General features: G+C 33.7%; 1 long non-coding RNA gene across 1 annotated transcript; it reads right to left on the reverse strand.

Annotated features, from left to right (window-relative positions):
• Positions 1 to 2,232: 2,232 nt before the first annotated feature.
• On the reverse strand, positions 2,233 to 6,048 carry LOC124889497. Its single transcript, XR_007048538.1, has 2 exons — positions 5,774 to 6,048; positions 2,233 to 2,897 (listed from the first exon to the last, which is right to left on the reverse strand). It is a non-coding gene; the product is annotated as an uncharacterized LOC124889497 (long non-coding RNA).
• Between the last annotated feature and the right edge of the window lie 3,164 nt (positions 6,049 to 9,212).

Raw genomic sequence — 9,212 nt, forward strand, 5'->3', positions numbered from 1 at the left:
TTATAGCAGGAAAAGCAGAGGGTATTTAATTCCATTTATTATGCAAGAAAGACCCTAGATGCAAATCAAGTCAACTACACTATGATATAAAAATGTTGGTTCTGGTATGTTGATATGTTCCAGTCTTACTTAATAGGGACCAAAGTGACAGTTTACACAGATCATGCATCTATTCGCAACTTATTAATTAATAAAGATGCTAAACCTTGACTGATTAGATGAATATTATTTTTGTAGGAATATGATCTAGAGGTGAAATATAGAAAGAGGATCAAAAATCATGTAGTGAATCATCTCTCTATACTAGAGAGTTTGTCTTATAAGGCAAAAAATGGTACTATTCGGTAGGAGTTTCCTGATAAGCAACTCCCAGCATAGAACATCACCGAGTTACCATGGTAAGCGAACATTGTTAACCTTATTATGAGTGCGGTGTAACCACCTGAGGCCATAAGTCAACAACGAAAGTGGTTTTACCATGAATCCTATTTTTATACATAGGATGAACCAGTTTTATTGAAATAAGGCTCTGATAGAGTAATTAGAAGATGTATACCAGAGTGTAAAGTGAAGTAGGTCTTAGAGAGTTGTGAATTGTCTCCGTATAGAGGCTATCATAGTGGTAAGCCCATAGTGCAAGGTCCTATAGACCAATTTTTGCTGGCCTACCTAATTTAAGGATATGGGTTGATGGGCTAAAAAGTATGGTCAGTTCCAATGATCGAGTTCTATTTTGAGAAGGCACGTTTTAACATTGAACAATATTCAAGTAGTGGAGATCTTTAATGTGTGGGAGTAGACTTCATGTACCCTTTCCTTCCTTTGTAAGGAAACATGAACATTTTAGTTGAAGTAGATTAATTTTCCAAGTTGGTGGAAGCACAGAACTCCCTACCAATAAGTCCAAGGTAATTGTTAAATTTGTTAAGAAAAAGATATTTACAAGGTTTAGAAAATCTAAGAGAAATTATTAATAATAGTGGTCACACTTCATGAACAATTGGATTAGGAATTTGTCTACCTAAGTCTGGGAATAAACATAAGGTTGCTATATCTTATCATCCCCAAATGAGAGGTCAAGTATAGGTTTCTAATTATGTGGTGACATAGATTTTGCCAAAGATGTTAAATGAACAGAAAAAATAGTGGGCACCAAAACTTGATGATGCACTATTGGTATATAGGACAACATATAAGATTTCCATTGGGATATCTCCCTATAGGTTAGTATTTGGAAAAGCATCACATTTATTGTTGAGCTAGAACATCAAGAATATTGGGCTATAAAGAAATTAAATTTTGATGCCTAGTTAGTGGGGCAGTAGAGGATTTTACAATTACATGAGCTCAAGGAATTTAGACTGCATACCTATGAGAATGCAAATCTCTACAGAGAGAAGACAAAAGAACGACATGACTAATGACACCCAAACTATACCCTCCAAGAAAATACAATACGGTCGCTGTCAAATTAGTGTAGCTTAAATAGGATGGGGTCGATCCCATGAGGAATAGGTCAAACTCGTCTCTCAAAATTGCTGAAATGGCCGAATGTGTAGGAAAGTAAATGGGGGAATTTTAATAAACTACAAAAAGTGACAAGTTGTGAACACTTTTGATTGTAAATAATCTAAAATAAATAGTAGGACTATGCTCCCTTGTAGTTCGAACTTCATAGGTTTCTCGTGCTTAATTTAACTATCTTACCACCTCATATGCAGAATCTTACTAGCTAGGTATTACCAACAATCTTGTGAACACATAAGTAAATTTCACCATTTACCTTATGAGTCTTAGGGTGTCTCCTTACTCACCGTTGCATTTGATCCTAGTTTAACTATCACCTTGTGGGTCTTAAGTTATTAGATGAGAGTGGATAACCTCAAATCACTATTATAATCCCTTTTTCCCAATCACGATCTATCTTGTGAAGACGATCTCGAATACAAGCTAGTACTTAGAGTTGGACACCATTAAGAAAGAAATTAAACTAAATAAGATTATAATACACGAGTAAGTAATGATCTAGCAGAACCTCACACTTCCCCTACTTTATTATTCTGCGAGGGTTCCCACCACCATAGCTAACGGGATTATCCCGTCATAGTTGAGAAATGATACATGGAATTAAGTAAATAAAATGTGTGAACAATCTCACATTAATTAAGGAAGAAAACTCAAAGTCTGAAATTTATTACTCAACAAAAAACTAAGAACACATGGATTCCAAGATCAAAGGTCAATCTTAAAATGAATATATATTTGTCAGGGTATAAAGTGTGCAACCTAATACAAGAGTATATCAAGGGTATTTATAGTTTCTCAATATAACAAAGTAAATCTCATAAAAACAAAAAAGGGAAAATTAAGTTGGCAGTGGCCATGCCATAGGCAACAAGTCGTCTGGACGGACAACGACTCATTGTCAGCTCCATTGCATTTATTCTTCAGTCAGTGATGACAACACATCGTTAGATCCTTTGAGTCGTTGTTTGTACTTATAAATCATGTATACTTTAACCTTTCAGTAATTTCTCTCCATTCTCATAACGACTCCTCCCTATGATTCATACCTTGTCGTGATAAATCATAGTCTTTTTTCGTATCCACTAGGGCTTCAACTTGGTTATCTTCATGACTTTTTCTCATTTGATCAGAAAAACTAACACCATGAATTATTTTCACTCCTAACTTGTCATAGTCATCCTCAACTTCAATTCTTCAGTTAGCATCCTTCATTACCATCACCACGACAAGCCTCAACTTTAATCCTTCAGTCAGCATCCTTTATTGTCATCACCCCGACTAGGGATATGAGTCCCAATGACTTGTAGTCTAATTAGGAACTTTGATTCTAAGGGATTTTTTATCCAATTTTATGCCACGCCACTTCCAACCTAATTATCCAACAAAACACATAAAATACAAATAATATTAGACAAAATAGCCTAAGTATTTGCATATTTTCATCATTTTAAGCATCAAAAGTGCCATGAACCCGTGGCACATAAATTAAAAGCATATAGTTCCCTAGTCATTTTAGCCAATACAAAGAGTGTTGGTGTTCAATTTGAGATGCAAGTTGTTGCACGGTAAGCTTACTAGTATGGACCATTCAAAGTAGTAAGGATGAATACCATGTGGTTATTTAACTAATTGATAAGGAAAAAAGAAAGACATTTTTAATGAATGGGTAGAGAGTGAAACACAACTGGGGTGAAGATGAGGATAGACAAAGGACATTATGGCAACTTTCTAATGAGTGATTATGAGCTGAGTCGTTATGCAAAGTTAAATCAGGTGCTACATAAGGCGCAACCTATGATTTTAATGTAATAATATAGGTCATTTATTTGTAAAAAAAATAAGGAAAGTAAAATTACAAAAAGAAATGTCGAACCACGATAAAAACTATGGCTCTTAGTGGGATGCAACCCTCCCTCCTAAGTAGTTTTTGCTTGTTTTATAGGTAATTTAGAGTGCTATGGATCTCAAATAATTAGGGTAAATCCTTGGAGATGAATAAAGTGAAATTTTTGTAAGTTTTTGGGCAAAAATAAGCACTGCCGATGCTTATTTGAGGTCATGAGGTAGCCCCACACTGCATCATGTAGCTTTAAGGATCACTGCCTCTACATCGTGCTAAGTCTGTACTACGATACCCCTTGCACACCCTGAGCCTCCATGATGATGCTTAAAATATACCTTCGAGGTGTAAGCAATTGTCATCAGAATAGTAACCCAACACAGGTTGGGATTGAATCCACATGGAATTAAGACAAGGGTTTCAATACTCGAGAGTGTTAGAAGTCAACTATAAGTTGACCCGTAATGTGTGTTATACAAACATGGAAGTAAAAATGGGGTTTTTTTGAATGATTCTAAATTTAACAATTTTATTGTTTTAAGACTACTATTTTGAAGCTAGAAAAATTAGAGATTAATCAAGTGTTGATGAGACTTGGGGTTATTCCTTCCTAAGTGTGGGTTCATGAATAGGTGTTTTATTATTTGTCCAAATTTAGCTAGAAGTCATGGGTAGGCTTGATGTTGAAGCTTTGGTGTCAAGTTGACAATAAAATACCAAGTATAACAAATGGTTTATGTCGAACACCTCATAAGTGTAATAATTTCACCAATATATTGCCTTAAGAAACATCCTTATATCTAAGAGATGTTATTAAATGAACTAATTCAAGCTATTATTCGCACCTATTCCTCACCCATATCTACTTTGTCAAGAATGTTATGGATTCTAAGGTAATTAGGATTTTCAATCCCTAATTCTTAGTTAAAACATGGAATCAATGCAAAACCCATATCAAATAGCTAATTAGCAAGACAAATAAACAACACCCATGAACTAATCACAACCTATTCAAGCATAACCCCAATATACCTTACTCATATACCCAAACCGGCATTAAGACTTCACCCTCTACCAAAAGTATCGATGCCACTCACAATAAAGAGTTCGCTTCACACACACAAGACATTGAAACTTCTAAAAAAGGTCAAATAATGAAATAATTCCTACTCTCTCTCGCAAATAAATTCAAGCACAACGAGTAGAACCATAGCCTTGCCCTTTGTGTTTTTCAACACTAATACAGACTTACCTAATTTGGAATCACCAAGGTCTTGTAGGTAAAGATGAAGGTTTAAGGTTCAGGATGTAATATATATGAATCAAGTGACTAAACAACATCTTTCAATGCAATCTTTCAACCCTTTCTACAGCTAAAATTTTCAAACTATCCACCTTATTCATTTTCAAATCATTTCCCATATTTCCCTACCTTTTTTACTAGCCTTTACCAAATAATTCAAAGCCATCAATTTCTCTGTTTAATTCTTTTTGACTTTTCAATAGACTTTCTAACTTTCAGCCCTTCTTAACCCCTCATTTATCCAATATCTCTTCAAGTTATTTGGGCTAGGATATTAAACTTTATCATTAAGAAAATCTCTTATCTTTTAAGCATATGAGTTTACCACCTTACATTCACTTTTCTTGGCTTATCTTAGTGCATAACATTCATCCCCCCCCCCCCAAACCTAGATTTTGAACCACCCTAATATTATTCTCCTATACAAACTACACAACCCCCAACCCTTATATTTAAACTTAGGCTTTTGCCTATCTTTCATTACTTTGAATAATGCAGTGCATCAAAAGAGGTTAAGTGACAAAAGGAAAATTTTAAAAAGGGTTTAGGTGCTTTAGTAAGGTTATCATTATAAAAAGAAATCAATATAGGCCAAAAAGGCTCAAAGAAGTTAACTAAGGATTAATATTAAGGTTGGAATTTGGCTATGTAACAGGTCAAAAATAGCTTTGGGTCATCCTCCAAACCATGATCGTCTAGAATTTTGCTTTGACCACACTCGGGGAAAGTTCTAGACTATACATATGTTCAAGAATTATTTCAAAAATCTCACCACACATGGAATCATACTAATAGAGAAAAAAGTTAATCTCCCAATGAATTTGAGCAATTTGAGCTGAATAAGTTACTCCGAGTCAAGGACTCATCGTTGTAAGGAGAGAGCCAAAAATTAAATTTAATGGTCTCAGTCATGTCAAAGCTCAAAAACATCCTTGATTCTTTTTAAAAAGAAAACTATAATTTAGGTTATTCTCAAAATCATTTCATTTCTTGCCAATGCCATTTTGAAAGTATTTTTGAACTTTTGCCTCTTCCTAAATATTTAAAGAAAAACTTAGGTGAATGCAAGTCAACATTATCATTACACTTCATGGAATTCTTACCTCACAACTTCACATATCGTCCATTTAGCTCTTGAAGAAATTATGGCACCAATATAAACACAAATAACCCTATACCCTTAAGAATGGCATCACCCAATCTATCATAGGGCAAGGCAAGCATTCATGTCTCTCGGGTTACTTAGACTTCACTCGGGGATGCTATGATAAGCACATTAATAGATCAAACCATGGATGCAACATTCATCAACAATTTCAACAAAAAACCACTGATTATCTAATATTTGAGAAAAATTAAACTCAAAACAATGCTCCAAAAATAATCACACAACACCAAAAGAAAGTTCACATTAACCGTTACAAGAACATACGACATTCCTTTATTATCGACATTTTAACAAACACATGGTGCGCATGAAAGGTAGGAGCTTGAGAAATAGAATAATAACACATGTGGACAAATAAGTGTACCAATCCATCTCTAAACACACAATTTGTAATTATAATAACCCAATTAAATATCCCACCACTCAATAAATCAAATAAACCTCAAGTGGGTGCTTCATCGAGCACATAGCGTGCATTAGTGTATGGAAGCAAGAGTTTGCAATTTAGCATATAAAACAAGGCACATATTAAAATAATTTCCATCCCAACAACCACATTTTAGTAAATTAAGCTCAAAAAAATTAAATTCAAACCCAAAGAAACCATGGAATGTGATCATCATTTGTATTTTTATAAAGAATTTCATCAAAGATCATACCTTCTAAGCTTACTTAAGAGAGGAAAAATGATAAAATGAAAGTCCAATATACTTGTCTGGAGTTTTATTCTTGAGATACCCTTTACAACTTATGTTGTCATATGCAAACACCCAAATATAAGCTAAAAATTAAATCATAACATAAGAAAACATCAAAAAATTCCTTGGGTTGCCTCCCAAGAAACTCCTTAGTTAAAGTCGTGGTACGACATATTTTGACTATCATTTTTATCTCTATTTAGAAGATTTGAATATTTTACCCAACTTATGATCAACACATATTCTATCTCGCCGCTTTGAAAACTTAAACCTTTTACCCAACAACACATCAAACTTCCGCGTAGGCTCATTGGGTATTGGTGAGAACATTAAAAAAGCACTTGTCAAACATTTGATTTTCCACTTATTGCCCTTCAACTGAGGAACGCCATCTTGCCCTTTTGGAATGACAAACTCCAAATGTAAGTATTTTGTACCTTATCTCCCAAGTTTATCATTTTCTCAGGTGGTTCAACTTTCATCACATCCACCAAGCATAATATTGAAAACTTGTTAGAATGACGTCATCTTCACAATTTCAAAGTCCCGTTCTTCTTGAAATTTTCACCCAAAAATGATCTAGAGCTTTACAAAGAATTTTCTTGGCTTTTTCATCCGTCTCTAGTATCGTTTCCTCAAATTTGGCATTTATCACTATATTTGGTTCATTTGGATGGAAAATCACTAAGAATTATTTGATAGCAAGCACATGGCTTAATATATTTTCCTTATTAACTTCATTTTGAAGATTGGGCATATTCATGGTACTTGAAAGATCAGCCTCCTCAACTACTTCTTTTTTTTTCACTCTCCTTTGCAAATGCCACCATGGATTGACACAAGCAATGCATGTCCTCCTCTATTGTAGTCACCTGATCGAAGAGAGTGAGAAGCATTGCCTTAACACCATTGTATCTGGCATGTTGTTCTTCCTTTATTACATCATCAGACCAGTCAAACTCATGATAAGAACTAGATTTTTTTTAACATAATGAAGGGAGGTGCCATTTGGAAAATCACTCCAGTGTATATCTTCACCACCACATAAAGAACAACTATACTCCCAATAGGATCGAGATGGTGCACACACCTTTTTTCGGGGAGCATATTTGTAATTTTTCAAAAAATGAGGTCCACCACAATGTGTATATGGATCATTAAGATAAAATTTGAAACCACCAAACTCATATTTATTTTAAGATGCAATAGTTACAAGCAAACAAATATAAAAATCTATCTAAAACAAGAAACAAAAGGAAATCACAAATAAATATTTACAAGTTTGAATTAAAGCAAGTAAGCTAAAATTCCAAACTAACTCAATACGCCAAATTATTCCCTGGCAATGATGCTTTTTTTTTAACGCTAAACTTACACTACAATTTAAGGGCAAGGCGGTCGTTGTCAATATATAAGTTCAAAATAAAGTTGCTTTCTAAATTCAAAAATAGGATAAAAAATATTTAGGGGTTTTGAACATTTTTGAAAATATCAGAAGTTTAGAATTCTTGAAAGCAAAGTCAACGCTAAGAATGATTAGATTATAATTAATTAGAAATGAATCTTGGGGTTATGCCATTATAGGTGTGAATTCATGCATGAGTAATTAAGAATTTATCCAAATTTATCTAGGACTTATGCGTAGGCTAGATTTAAAGAGTTAGCATTGGTGTTTCAACAAAAAACTAAATTACACTCATTGATTCTTTAAATTACCTCATCAGCATGCCAAACTTACCAATCCAAAACCTCAACTTAACATCTCTATTTCTAGGATGATGCCCATCAAGCTAGCTAAATTATATACTATCGTTATTTCTACGATAATGCTAAGCAAATAGCTACTATCAAATAGTTGTTCACAATTGCTCATAACTCACATCCCTTTTTCAAGGATGATGGGGGATCCCAGTCCATTTGTGGTTTTCACCCTCAAATCTCATTTGATTTGGGTCTTTTACCCATAAATCTCAATTCAAACATAGGGTAATAGAAAAACCCATAACAAATAGCTAATTAGATAGACCAATAAATAACATCCATGCATAAATCACAACCTATACAAGCATAATAACAAAAAGAATAACTAGCAACTCATAAAGATAGAAAGTAAAGATATACCAAAATTTTCATCAAATTAATCCATGAAAGATAAAGAGAATGCAAATCCAAACTTTAAATTTCAATAAATATTGAATGAAAATTGTTAATCCTTCACTTAGGAATTCTCTAATGTCTTTTTAGCTTAAGAGTAGTACAATAGTGTTTCCCAAAGATGATAAATTGATGATGGGTAAAAAATGGTGAAAATTAGCAAAAAAAACTTTATTTGAGCCCCAATTCCACATTTATCAAATATTACAAAAATTCCTTTGAAACTTTTCTGCTCTACTGCAATCACCATCTCTTGACTATGTTCATGACTTTCGCAATCAAGATATTCATATCGGATAGCCCTCCGATTAACTTGTTGACTAGTCGCAATCGTGACCCTCAGGCCGCAATCTCAGTAACTGAGGGTCTACTTCTGGGACTGTAATTCATCTTTTGTTATTTTTTTCTCACATTATATCTCTTTCATCTATTCCTCTTCTCTTTTTTTATCAAGTTTCCTTGCTCATCTTCCCTTTTCAAATTTTACCTACATAAATAACATTAAGTAAGTAATTTACAACA

Source organism: Capsicum annuum, chromosome 12 (assembly GCF_002878395.1).
Source record: "Capsicum annuum cultivar UCD-10X-F1 chromosome 12, UCD10Xv1.1, whole genome shotgun sequence".
NCBI lineage: Eukaryota > Viridiplantae > Streptophyta > Magnoliopsida > Solanales > Solanaceae > Capsicum > Capsicum annuum.